The sequence below is a fragment of the Marmota monax genome, unplaced genomic scaffold, assembly GCF_021218885.2.
Source record: "Marmota monax isolate L192 unplaced genomic scaffold, Marmota_monax_Labrador192_F-V1.1 WCK01_AAM20220418_F8-fsc00119, whole genome shotgun sequence".
In the NCBI taxonomy this organism is placed as follows: domain Eukaryota; kingdom Metazoa; phylum Chordata; class Mammalia; order Rodentia; family Sciuridae; genus Marmota; species Marmota monax.
This window is the reverse complement of record NW_026694771.1, coordinates 4,391,424-4,403,876: the sequence shown is the minus strand read 5'-3', so window position 1 is coordinate 4,403,876 and position 12,453 is coordinate 4,391,424. Positions and strand designations below refer to the sequence as shown.

Sequence of the window (12,453 nt, the reverse complement as noted above, 5' to 3'; positions counted from 1 at the left end):
TCCAAACCCTTTCATTAACCCTACCTAGATACATGAATAGAGTATAGATCTCAGTCCTTTACTCACTTCCTTAAAATAGTTTAAGGGTGCCCCACTGTTGTGAACCCAGCTTCAGATCTCCCCCTCCATGTGACCCGACTGACCTTTCAGTTTTTTCCTCACATCTCCCACACATCCCCAAACCAAGCTCTCATCTTTACACATAGTTCCATTCTTTTTTCTGTGCCTGACACACCCCTGAGAAGCTCACTCCATTCCCTACCGGGTTTTCTCCTCCTCCCTCCTCAAAACATTCGAGGGCCCTTCTCAGAAATCCCTCTGAACACCCATCAATCGAAACGATCCTCCTTATCCCAAAGTACCCCAAGGTAGCTCGTCTCCTCACCTGCTGGTACGTAAACCCTTTGAAAGACACAATCGAGTACCCTCAATTTTCAGCTCGCTGCAAACGTGCCCCAAAACAGTGTGCATGCGCACACTCAGGTGCGCCGAGAGCGCATTAAACGCTAAACAGAAACACAGAAACACACACAGTCAAACCACACAGAGTGTCGTCGGGCCTACTGTAGTAAGGATCCCGGACCTGGGGGACAGAAAGAGACACCACTTCGGTTCTCCCCACCCTGTCCGTAGTCCGGGTCCCTGCGGCTTGAAGGGCCTGGGGGCTGCAGACCTACGCCCCGCATCTCAACCTGCCTTACTGTTTTCCGACTGCCTCCACCGCGACTAAAACTTCAGGCTCAGGAACCACGGAGCGCGCCACAGGTCAATGCAGCCAGCGGCTTCCGGGCTGTTGCCTGGGTTACCAGAGCCCCGCCCCACGCCTCTGCGCATATCCGGCGAGCTCAGTGCGCTGGCGCTTCCCAGAATCTGACTCCGCTCTGGGACCAGGTTCTTAGTGTCTCTTTTCAGCCAGTGAGCTCTCTGTGGCATTCACGGCAAAGCATTGAAAGATAGGCAAGTAGTGTTAGTCAGGGCCTTCAGAATTCTCCAAAAGAAGAACAGACATGCCGAGCGCGGTGGCGTGCGTCTGTAATCCCGGCGGGTTGGGAGGCTGAGGTTGTGGAAGATCGCCAGTTCGAAACCAGCCTCAGCAAAAATGAGGCGCTGAACAAGTCAGTGAGACCCTGTCTCTAAATAAGATACAAAATAGGGCTAGGATCGAGTGCTTCTGAGTTCAATCCCCGGTACAAAAGAAAAAGAGAGACATTAGTCTTCGCATATGGCACTTATTTGCTTTCCCCTCTATTTTAAAATGTTTATTACCACTTACCTATCTACCAGAGAGTATGCTAGGTTCAATGGGAACTGAAAATAGACAAGTCTCTGTCCTCAGGAAGCTTAAGCATAGTAGCAGAAAGCTAGCAAAGACACGAATGTAAGAGTAAAACGGTGATGAGTGCTAAGAATGAAGTATACTAACTAAATACTGAGTTTATTATAGGAATAGTTGAATATCTCAGGAAAGCCTAGATGCAAAAATGAATAGTTACCAGGTAATGGAAGAGCATTTCTGCAGAGGCAACTGCATATGCAAAGGTGTATGGCAAGGGTTAGGAAGAAGTCCAGTGTGTCTAGAGTTGAGAGCACAGTGAGTGGTTGGTATTAACGTGAGGCTGCCCAGGAGCCAGGACAGGCAAAACTGTACACATAACACGTCATTCAAAAACTGTTAATTGGCTCCGATACAACTTCCTTTAGCCCCCTTTCTACTATTAAGAAACGTTTATACATCCAATAAACACTGGATCAACCAATGTATATTCAATGTAAGGAACTGTCTTCTAATAGTTTCCACTCTGATTAAGGAAGTTTGATGTAGATCTATTTTATGGCCAATCAATATAATCATGCCCTTGCTTATATTCTCAATGTCTGCCCATCTCTGAGATGCTGTAATCACTTGGGCAACTCTCCAATACTGGTCATCCCAACTTTGTACTTACTAAGTGTTGCACTCTTGCAGCTGAACCTGATAGAAGAAAAAACAATGCTGGTTTTAAATTCAAGATCACTAACTTTAAGTGGGTCTTTAAAGATGCTTGAAAATCTTATTCAAGTTCCCTGTTCCTCCATTCTTCTACCCTCCTTGATGACAATTTTATACTTTCTCTCATATTCAACATCTTTTCTTCTATCCTGAATCTCAGCCAATGACCTATTTCATTAGTAACACTGAATTAATCAGAATTTCAATAAGCTCTCATCACTACTTTAATCCTCCTATCAGCATCTTTACTCACAGACTTCATCTTTACTTTCATCTTCAGAAGTTCAATGAAACATGAGCCCGGGAAACATAATGAAAACTACATTAAGGTTCATCATAATCAAATTGCTCAGAACCAGTGATAAGAAAAAAAAAACTTAAAAGCAGCTAAAGGTAAAAAAGACATGTATAAAAGAACAAAACTAAGGATAATATCAGTTTCTTATTAGAACAAAGCAAGCAAGAAGACAATATAGCTTAAATACAAACTTTCAACTTATAAGTCTTTTTTGGCAAAAACGTATTTTAAAAAAACAATGAAATAAAATGTTTCCACACATATAGAAATTGGTAGAATTTATTACTAGTAGATTCTCATTATGAGAAATGTTAAAGGGAGAGGTACTTCAAACATTAGGAAAATGATACCGGATGGAAATTTGTACTTTATAAAAGAATAAAGAGCAATGGAAAGGATAACTACTATGATAAATATATATGATTATTTTTCTTATTATTTAAATCTCTTTAAACATTACTGACTGTTTAAAAATATAATAAAAATGTATTATGAGTTATACGATATATGTAAAAGTACAAAGCTGGGGAACAATGGCATAAAGATCAGAGAAGGGAAATAGAATTATGCATTTTAGGAATATTATACCATTCCTGATGTATGGTTGAAATAATAAAATGTATAGTAAAAAGATATAATGAATAATAAAACAAACACTTGATTACTCTAAAAGCAGGCAGAAAAGAGCAAAAAATAAACAAAGATGAGAAAATGGAAAGAAACCTCGAGATGATGCATTTAATAATCATATTAAACATAGATGGTCTAAACACCATAATTCAAAGGCAAAGGTTATCAGATCAGATTTTACAAATTCCTGCCTGTAAGGGAAAAAATACCTTAAAGATAAAGACAAAAGTAAGTATACAGGACAAAAATAGAAAAAGATATGTCCAAAAAAGCTGGTTTTATTGATGATAGACAAAGTATATTTTAGAACAAAGAATATTGCCAGAGACAAAGAAGCTCATTTCATAATGGCAAAGGAACCATTTAATCAAAAGGATGTAATAATCCCAAACATCCACACACCTAATAACAGAGCTTCAAAATACATGAAGCAAAAAAGATAGTACCCCACTGTGAAATGAAAAATTCACAATTATAACCAGCGTCCTTCTCTGATTAATTTATAATACAAGTTAAAGAGAAAACTGTCAAGTTTATAAAAGACTTGAACAACACCAACCATCCTGAGCAGATTAATATTTATAGAACATTCCTCCAATAATCAGCAGAATACACAGGTTCTTTATTGTATACAGAATGTTTAGGAGATAGGCAATAATCTGGACAAAACAAGTTTCAATAAATTCAAAAAGACTCAAATCACACTAGCTGTGTTCTCTGACCACAATGTAATTAAATTAGAAATCAATAACCAAATTATTCTTGGAAAAGCCACCACAATTTGGAAGGAAAAAAATAATATTTCTAAACAAGCCATTGTTATAGTCTGAATGTGTCCCCCCAAATTCATAAGTTTAAAACTTATTCACCAATGGAATAGTATTAAGGGGTGAGACTTTTATGAGGTGCCCTTATAAAAAGGTTTGGGGGAGCTTATTTGGACCTTTAGCCGTTCTACCCCTTCTGCTATGTAAAAATGTGATAGTTGCCCCATCCACCTTATGAAGATGGTGGATAGACACTGAATCTGCTGGTGCTTTGATTATAGGCCTTCCAGGCTCCAGAACTATAAGAAATAAACTTCTTTTACTTATAAATTACCCAGTCTAAATTGTATTGTTTTAGTAGTGCAGATGGACTAAAACAGCCACTAATTAAGCAAGAAATAAAAACAGAAAATAGAATATATTTTAAAGTACATGAAAATGAAAATGCAATATATCAGAACTAAACACCTGTGTTAGAAAATAAGAAAGATCTGAGTCTACCATTAGAAATTAGAAAAAAAGAACAAGTTAAAATCAAAAAAGCAGAAGAAAAGAAATATTTAGAATCAAAGCTAAATCAATGAAACAGAAATACAAAACCAAGGGACAAAATCAACAGATAGGTCTTTGGGAAGATCAATCAAATTGATAAACCTCTATCCAAACTCATCAGGGTAAAATTAGCCATAAATTACTAATATCAGTAATGAAAAAGGTAATAATACTACTGACTTCATAGATCCCAAAGAATAATAAAATGAAACCCATTTGTGATAAAAAAAAATTAAGAATTATATAATATTTTGAATTTGTGGCAACACAGATAAAAATAGACAAGTTCCTTGAAAGACACGAATTGCCAAAGCCTCAAGAAACAAGTAGATCATTTGAATAACCCTTAAATCTATTTTAAAAATTAAGTTGCCAGGGCTGGGATTGTAGCTCAGTGGTAGGGCATTTGCCTAGTACCTGTGAAGTACTGGGTTCACTTCTCAGCACTACAAGTAAATGAATAAAATAAAAGTTCACCAACAACTAAAAAATGTACATATTTTTTAAATTGAAATTGTAGTTAAGAACCCTCCCTCAAAGCAAGCTATAGTCCCCAAAGCCTTCACTGGCAAATTCTACCAAACATTTAGGGAAGAAATATTAACAATTTTATATAATGAAAAACTAAGAAGACGGGGATATTTCCTAAGTGCTTCAATGAGGCTGGTACTACCCCATGGTCTAAAACAGAAGGAAATATTATGAGAAAAGAGAACTACAAGCCAATATTCTTCCATGAAGATAACTGCAAAAAAAAAATCTTAGCAAAATTTTCCAAATTGAATTTAAAAATATACTGAAAGAATCCATTGTGAACAAATGGGACTTGTTTGAAAGTCAGTCAATGTAATTCAACACATTAAAAAATAGGTAATAGATAGATTTAGACATATAGATATTCATCTCAGTAGACACAGAAAAAGCATTTGAACAAATCCAGTACTGATTCTTTTTTCTTTTAAGAGAGAGAGAGAGAGAGAGAGAGAGAATTTTTTTAATATTTATTTTTAGTTTTTTTCGGTGGACACAACATCTTTATTTTTTATTTTATGTGGTGCTGAGGATCGAACCCAGCGCCCCGCGCATGCTGGTGAGCGCGCTACCGCTTGAGCCACATCCCCAGCCCCAGTACTGATTCTTAATAAAAAACTCTCAGTTAACCAGAAAGAGCAAGAAACAAACCTCCTCAACCTGATTAAATACATCTACAAAAGACATATATCTAACACAATGCATCATGACAAAAGACTGTGTGCAGACAAGACTTGGCATACAGTTATTACAGTTCATGAAGAGTTAGTCTGAGGCAAAGAGACCATGTGTCCTGCTTCCAAAAGGGGTAGTGGCCCATAATCCAAAAAAGAAAAAAAGTATTCATAACATGAAGTCATAACCAAGGCCTTACATTAGTTGGGTTATGTATTTAGATATCTATTAGTCTTTTCCACATGGCAAGTATTTGGGACCAACCTTCATAGTTTGTTGAATTCAATCTTAGAATTACTTATCTGATAAAAAGATTTTAATAATTGGTTCTCTTTTTAGAAGAAGAGAAACTAGCCAATTCACATTTTAATGTGAATTAAAATATTTAATTTTGTCCATGTAAGTGTAGGTGGAAATGACATGGGCTGTAAGGCCCTATGATCTCATTTGATCAGGCTGGAATCACCGACAGACTTTTATTATAATGGTCCTGTAATGGATGGCATATCCAACAGATAGTAAGATTGGTGACAGTGGCTACTGTTTGGGATAATATAAGAATTGTGTTAGAATTAACATGTTCTAATTTAACAATTACAATAAAGAGGAAGTGAAAACAGAAAAAGGGCTATTTGGAGTTGTCTGTAACCAGTGGCCTATAGTAAATGAGAAGAATGATTATCAATAAGCTGTTAAAAACAAAACAGGAATTAAACAGAGGTCTTGGTCTGAGGTCTTGAGTAGAAGCTATCTATTAAGAGGTCATCTCTCTGTTCCAAAGATAGTCAAGTGGCTATTTCCTGAGATAAATTGCTTCTTGAGGATCTTTGAGAATTTTCAGCTTGAGGTCCCCTATTGGAGGAGCCTTCCAATAGTATGGAATTCTGAGTTCTTTCTCTAGTTGTTGTTAGGGTTTGGACCTCGAATGTCCCCAAAGACTCATGAATTAAAGGGATGGTCCTCCGGATAGTGCTATTGGAGGAGAACCTTTAGGAGCTGGGGCCCAGGTGGAGGTCCTGAGGTCACTTAGTTTACTATCACTGCTATATTAGTTAATAACTGTACCTGATTAAGGTTCCTTCCAATGAAGTGCAAGAGCAGTTTTCTTCCAATTTGTCTCTCATTAAATGAAATTTTCTGATTTTTGGACCCTGATGCCTTTCTCCTTTGCTTCCTGGTTTGCTTTGCCATGCGCTCCCCTCCACTGCCATCCAGCATACCCACAAAAGCCCAAAGCAGTGAGTCTACCTGATCTTAGGCTAGAACCTCTAAAACTGTGAGCCAAGATACACCTTTGATCTTTATAAGTTAATTATTTCAGTTTCATTAAAGTAATGAGAAGCTTCCTAATACAGTGGTGAAACATAAAGTCAAGATTGGCTTGCTGGAATGTCACTGCTGTATCTGTTAATAAGTATAATACCTGATTAAGTTTCTTTCAAATGACAACACTTGTTATCCAATGTCCCTCTCCATAAATGAAATTTCCTGATTGATGTTCATGAGGAGTTCATTTAGGAAGATGTTGTGGGAAGGAGGCCTTAACTTGTTCTTTTTAGGACTAGGTACAGTACATGAGTCCCTTGCAATATTTTACCAAATCTACATGCATCAGGGAAGAGTCTTGCCGCAGTCCGGCTGCAGCAAAATAACCGGGGGGTGATGAGCAACTTGTGTAGATTGATACAGCAGGAGTGGGAGCCGTTTATTGTAGGACCGGAGGGGTATATATACATTACACACAACTTATCTTAATTAACATAAACTAGATACAGCAGTCAACCAATAAGGAATCTCCACACTTAATGGCTCGCTGGCGTTACTTCACAAACCACTCCCTCTGCAAAATGCCAGGCGCCGTCTTGACTTGTTTACAGACTCTAACAGAGTCTAGTACTAGGGATGAAATTTCTAAAAACAGAGGCCTTTCTGTTGATGGTTCTTAATAGGGTAACCAATGTGTCCTTGAGAGAATAGATCATATGTCCATAAGGGCTAGTGTGAATGTCTTTAGCCAAGGTGGCTCAAGAAGTTTTGAAAGTTTTGCTTATTTTAATTTAAGGATTCCACTGGTATTTTCAATCTGCATAGCAATTTGTAGTTGGTAAGGGTTGTGTAGTAGTTGAGAATGGGGTAAAATTCTTTTGTAATAATTGTGAAATTATTTTGCAATAATTCCTGTAAATTGTGTGCCTCAGTAAGTTGATATAACCCAAGTTGCAAGTGCAAAGTCAAACAATTTTTTAGAGACTATAAGGGCTGGAGATTTTCAGCAAGGAAACATTCAACCCATCCTAAAAGTAGGAAATATCCCATCTAAAGATGTTCAAAGATTCCTTGAGGATTCAGTTTTGGGCCATTCTTCATCTTAATCATTTTTCCAATACTGTTTTGTTTACAAGTAACTTGTTACCCCAAAACAAATCTCAGATGTCTTTTTAAAGTTTCCCCATCAATGGTGATTTAAGATAGTAATTAATCTGTTTTTACCGTGATGAATAGTTTCATAAAGAAATTCAACTATTCATTTGAAATCACCTGGTACCACCAAATAGCCAATTTAGGAGTGTCAAGATTATCTGAATGAAGGATAAAAACCAAATTTTTTTCCATTCTTCTTTTTTCAAGTCAGACACTAAATGCTTATATTTTATGTAAGCACCTTTCAGTTAGTCTAGAAAGCTATCCTTTGGGGATTTAGTTAGTATCAAAATCTTCATTAAAGCTGTTTGTTTATGCTAGAGCATTTAGTTTAACTTCCATATTGTCCCTTTAGACATCAATCTTTATAAAAATGATTTCACTAGAAGTAGGAATGTGTCTAAAAACCCCTCCATTTGTTGTTCATATCTAATGAAGGTTCCTTCAGAGGTAAGAAACCCTTACATTTCCAGGAAAATCTTCTATTTCCAAAATATCATTTACTATGCCAAAAGCATATCTTCCATCTAATACAGGTTTACTCCTTCGTCTTTGGCTAATTGAAAAGCCCTAATAAGTGTGACAAGTCCTGCAATCTCATCTGGGTTTACCTCAGGTAGAAGACTGTCTTTTAGAGGAAAGCTCAGATAGGAATAGCATTTGTGGTAGCTCAGTAATCCCAATTCTGAGGTGTGACCCATCAACAAATACTATAAGATTATTTGTGAATATTTTTGGTGGAATTTTCTAATAAATCCGAGCAAGATGTTGCAAGGCTATTCTCTAGTAAGGTAAGATATTCATAAGGTTCCTCTTCTTTTGGTAAGGTCAGGAGAGTGGCAGGAGTCAGAGTGTTGCCGCAATGAATAGTAATGTGAGAAAGAAAAACAGAAACTTTGAAGAGATTAAGAAGCTTAAGGGAGAGAGAAATAGGCAGTAAAATGATAGTCCATTAAAAAAGAGAGGCTAATAGGCTGGAAAGTGTTCATGTTCTCAGTCAGTTGTAAAGTCTGTACTGCATGAGGAACCATAAGGTCAATAATGGAGCCTGGGACAAATTCAACAGGTTTTAGAGTGGTGCTATTACCCAAAGGCAAAGGCTTTGCAATTGGGTTGAGGCTGAGGTTGTAGTAAGTAATGTATTTTGATGGTTCTCATGAAGTTGGGTTAAACCCCTGAGGTTTGTCCAGAACACTCATGCAGAAATAGATGAAAAGGTTTTTTGTAGTTAAAGATGCCAGGGGGAAAAGGGTATTGAAGAGCCTGCTTCAGATTATAGAAGACTCATTCAATACACTGGCTCTCAGAAGACAGGGGCTGTAGTTGGGGATTTACCCATTTCATAGAGGTGTCACAGTCTCAAAAAACTTGGCATCCAAAATCGTCATAAGCATACAGTTAGACACGGAAGTCATTGCCAGTGGAGTTTTGTTAGGGTTTCCAATAAGTTTAGACAGTCTTTAGCTTAAATAGGCCATGCTCCAAAACTATGTTTTGGCAAATACTAATTTACCTTTCTTGAAACTTTATGTTCCTTTTCTACTAATACTTACAGCAAGTAAATTGAATGCTTTTTCTAGGTTTCTCTGAACAAGGTAGGAGATCATGTACATATATAGCCAACCTTAATAACAAGGGAAATTGGATCTATTCGTTCTTGATTAAGGGCCTAGGGGAAATGGGAAAGGATTTCACTGAGTCCCAGGGGTCTTACCATCCCGGTATGGTGTCATCCTCTCAGATGAAAGCAAAAAGATATTAACTGTTGTTAAACATTGAAAAAAGCAAGGCAATAATCCTCTATGAGGAAGAATTTGAGGAGGAGCTAATTACAGGATAGTGTTTAGGTTCAATGCTAATGAGGAATGAGAAGTAACCATTTGTTTGTGGCCCTGAGTTTTTTGGGATTTTTGTTGTTTGTTTGTTTGTTTGTCTTCAGTGCTGAGAATCAAACCCAGGACCTCATGAAGTACTCTCCCACTGAGCTACATCCCCACTCCTTCCTGAGATCTTGAACAAATCAATATCTTTGTCCATTTGGTTACTTTCCTAGTGGCATAGGAATGTTACAAGGGCTAGTGCACTTTTGGATATAAAGCCCTCAACTGTAAGTTTGAAGTCATTCTTTGCTTTTGGTTTCAGTGGATATTGGGGAGAGTTTGGGTGTTAACAATTTGATAGGATCTATCTCACAATTTTGTTCAAATCTACTGTTTTCCCAGAATAGTCACTGAAAGCTGTTATTATCTTTGGTGAAGTTGTGCCATTCAGGGAGTTAAATGCAAGAATTAGGATTGTGGTGTGTGTATATATAAGATGGAGTTTTTCCTGGAAGAAGAGAAAAATCAGATTGAGTTGACTTCATAAGAACCAGCAATGGTTGGTCAAAAGTGAAGCTTTGCACTTTTGCATCTTGAGCCCCCAACTTATTGTTAGCTGCCTCCAAATGCAGACTTGACAATCTGTGCTCACAGGCAGGTGGAACACCAGAGAGAACACTCTGTGGACCAAATTCTCAGGTGGAAAGATGATTCTATCTGGTTTTATTGGTGACCTACTGCAAAGTTTGTCTGAATGAATAAGAACCGCATTGATGGGTAAAGGCCAACTCAAACTGAAAGGTTATGGGGCCTATTACTCTGTGACACTTTTAGACAGCACAACACAAAACAGAAGCAGAAAAGAGAGCAAAAGGGGATTTAAAAAAGAATGGCCCAACTCATACAAAGATGGCCAACAGGGATCGGGGTGTGACTCAGCGGTAGAGCGCTTGCCTAGCACATGCAAGGCCTGGGTTTGATCCTCAGCACCACATAAAAAGAAAATAAAAGGTCCAACTACAACTAAATAAACAAAATATTTTTTTAAAAAAATGGTGGCCAACAATGGGAACCAAAAACAAAATTCTGTACCAAAATGAGCCTAGATAGCCAAAGCAAAAGCTAAGACAGCTGGGTTCAGACACAGTGCTGGTCTGACAAGTTAATGCATATTGTGTGCACAAGGGGTGAGTATCACACCTGGTAGATAACTAGGATGCACAGTAACAGGATATACAGATAGTACCTCTGTGGAATCTTCTGAAAAATTATGGAAATAAAATGAAAACAAATACAGGTTATTCGGAGCATGATGTAGCAAGAAATTGAGCCACCATCACTTGTGCTTGGCATAGACTCAAAGGTAGGCAGGGGAGAGAAATCTTTGTAGTGAAAAAAAACAAGAGAGCATTTCAGGTACGTGCTGATTGGCTTGTGGTGTGGAGAAGCTAAAGGAAGGCTAACTAGAAGCAAGGCACTTTATGATTTGAGGAGCATATTTGGCTTCCTCTAGTAGATCTTGTGTTGAAAGCAGGGCCAAAAACTAGGTAAGCTGACTCACTGGCCAATCCTAACTTTCTGTACCACTTGCTGCCAAGGTTGTGGTTTGGTACAAGGAACTGGTTGCCACTAAGCTTATAGGTCAGATTCCTGAGTCAGTAGCTGCAGAAGTTATGGGCCAAAGTTTTATTCCCAATGCCCATTTGGATATTCAGTCTCTCAAAGTGGAATTTTGGAGCTGTAGATATTAAAAATACCTACCAATGAACCATATTTTATTTTTTGGTTATTGAACTGGCAGTCATACAATAATAATGCTAGTTTGTACAACGATTATAAACTTTTAAATATACTTTTAAATACTTTTTTCTTCCTTTTATCCTTACAACAATCTTGTGATTCTGAGATTAATTATTGAAAATAACTCAATGGATTTGGTCTCCAGAATCAGGATTAGATCATAGCACAGAATCATGTGTAGTACATAAGGCAAGTTTTCTGGTAGAAAATAGATACCACACTTATAGGAGCTTACACCAAGCACGGAGCGGCTGAGTTCCGGCTCCCGGAACTTCCCTGGACCGGGGCTAGGAGCCCGCGGAAACTGCTTCTCGGTCCGGGTCCTGCTGAGGGCCGGTCAGGACTCACCCGTTGCTTTGGTTGCCCGGCAAGGGGAACGAAATGCTGCCATTCGCATAGGATACCAACATGGCAGAGATCTGATGTCAGCAGAAAGCGGCGGAGGAGAGAACTTCATCAATACCAGCGGTGACATAAGCAGTTGGTCTCCTGGTAGGGGGGGTGAGGCACAGTCACCCGAGTCTCCTCAATTTGTCGTCGAGCCAGAGGGGAGGAGCCGGGCCGCCGCCAGCGCCCGGAGCAGGCCCAGCGGCTCGCCAGCATGGTGACCGCGTGACCCCAATTGGAGAGGGGGCAGAGCGGAGCCGCCACTCGCACCCGCAATGTGGGCAGACCCGCGACCCAGTGGTACATGGGCGTGGTAGGAGGGGCAGGGCAGAGCCGCCCTTCGCGCTTGCAAGGTAAACAGACCTGTGACAGCCTGGCGGGTCAGGCCCAGTGGCCTGCCAGTGTGGTACACACGTCACCCCAACTGGAGTAGGGGCAGAGCAGATCCTTCTCCCACGCCCGGATCAGGCCCTGCCGGTGCGGTGGTCACGTGACCCCAATTGGAGTGGGGGCGGAGCGGAACCGCCACCCGTGCCCGCAGGGTGAGCAGACCAGTGATCAACCTGCAGATCAGGCCCAGGG

At 39.1% G+C, this 12,453-nt stretch overlaps 1 protein-coding gene across 9 annotated transcripts in view; it reads right to left on the bottom strand.

The window, feature by feature from the left end:
• The window catches only part of Spice1 (spindle and centriole associated protein 1), a 63,354-nt gene extending 62,556 nt beyond the window's left edge, over nt 1-798 (bottom strand). For 3 of the 9 annotated variants that reach the window (XM_046425180.2, XM_058572870.1, XM_058572868.1), the window contains exon 1: nt 584-732. The gene's annotated coding sequence lies outside the window, so the exon portion shown is untranslated. Of the gene's footprint in view, nt 1-385; nt 545-583 lie in introns of those variants that run through there. The other 6 variants (XM_058572871.1, XM_058572869.1, XM_046425176.1 and 3 more) reach the window with 5 other exon arrangements.
• Nucleotides 799-12,453: the final 11,655 nt, after the last annotated feature.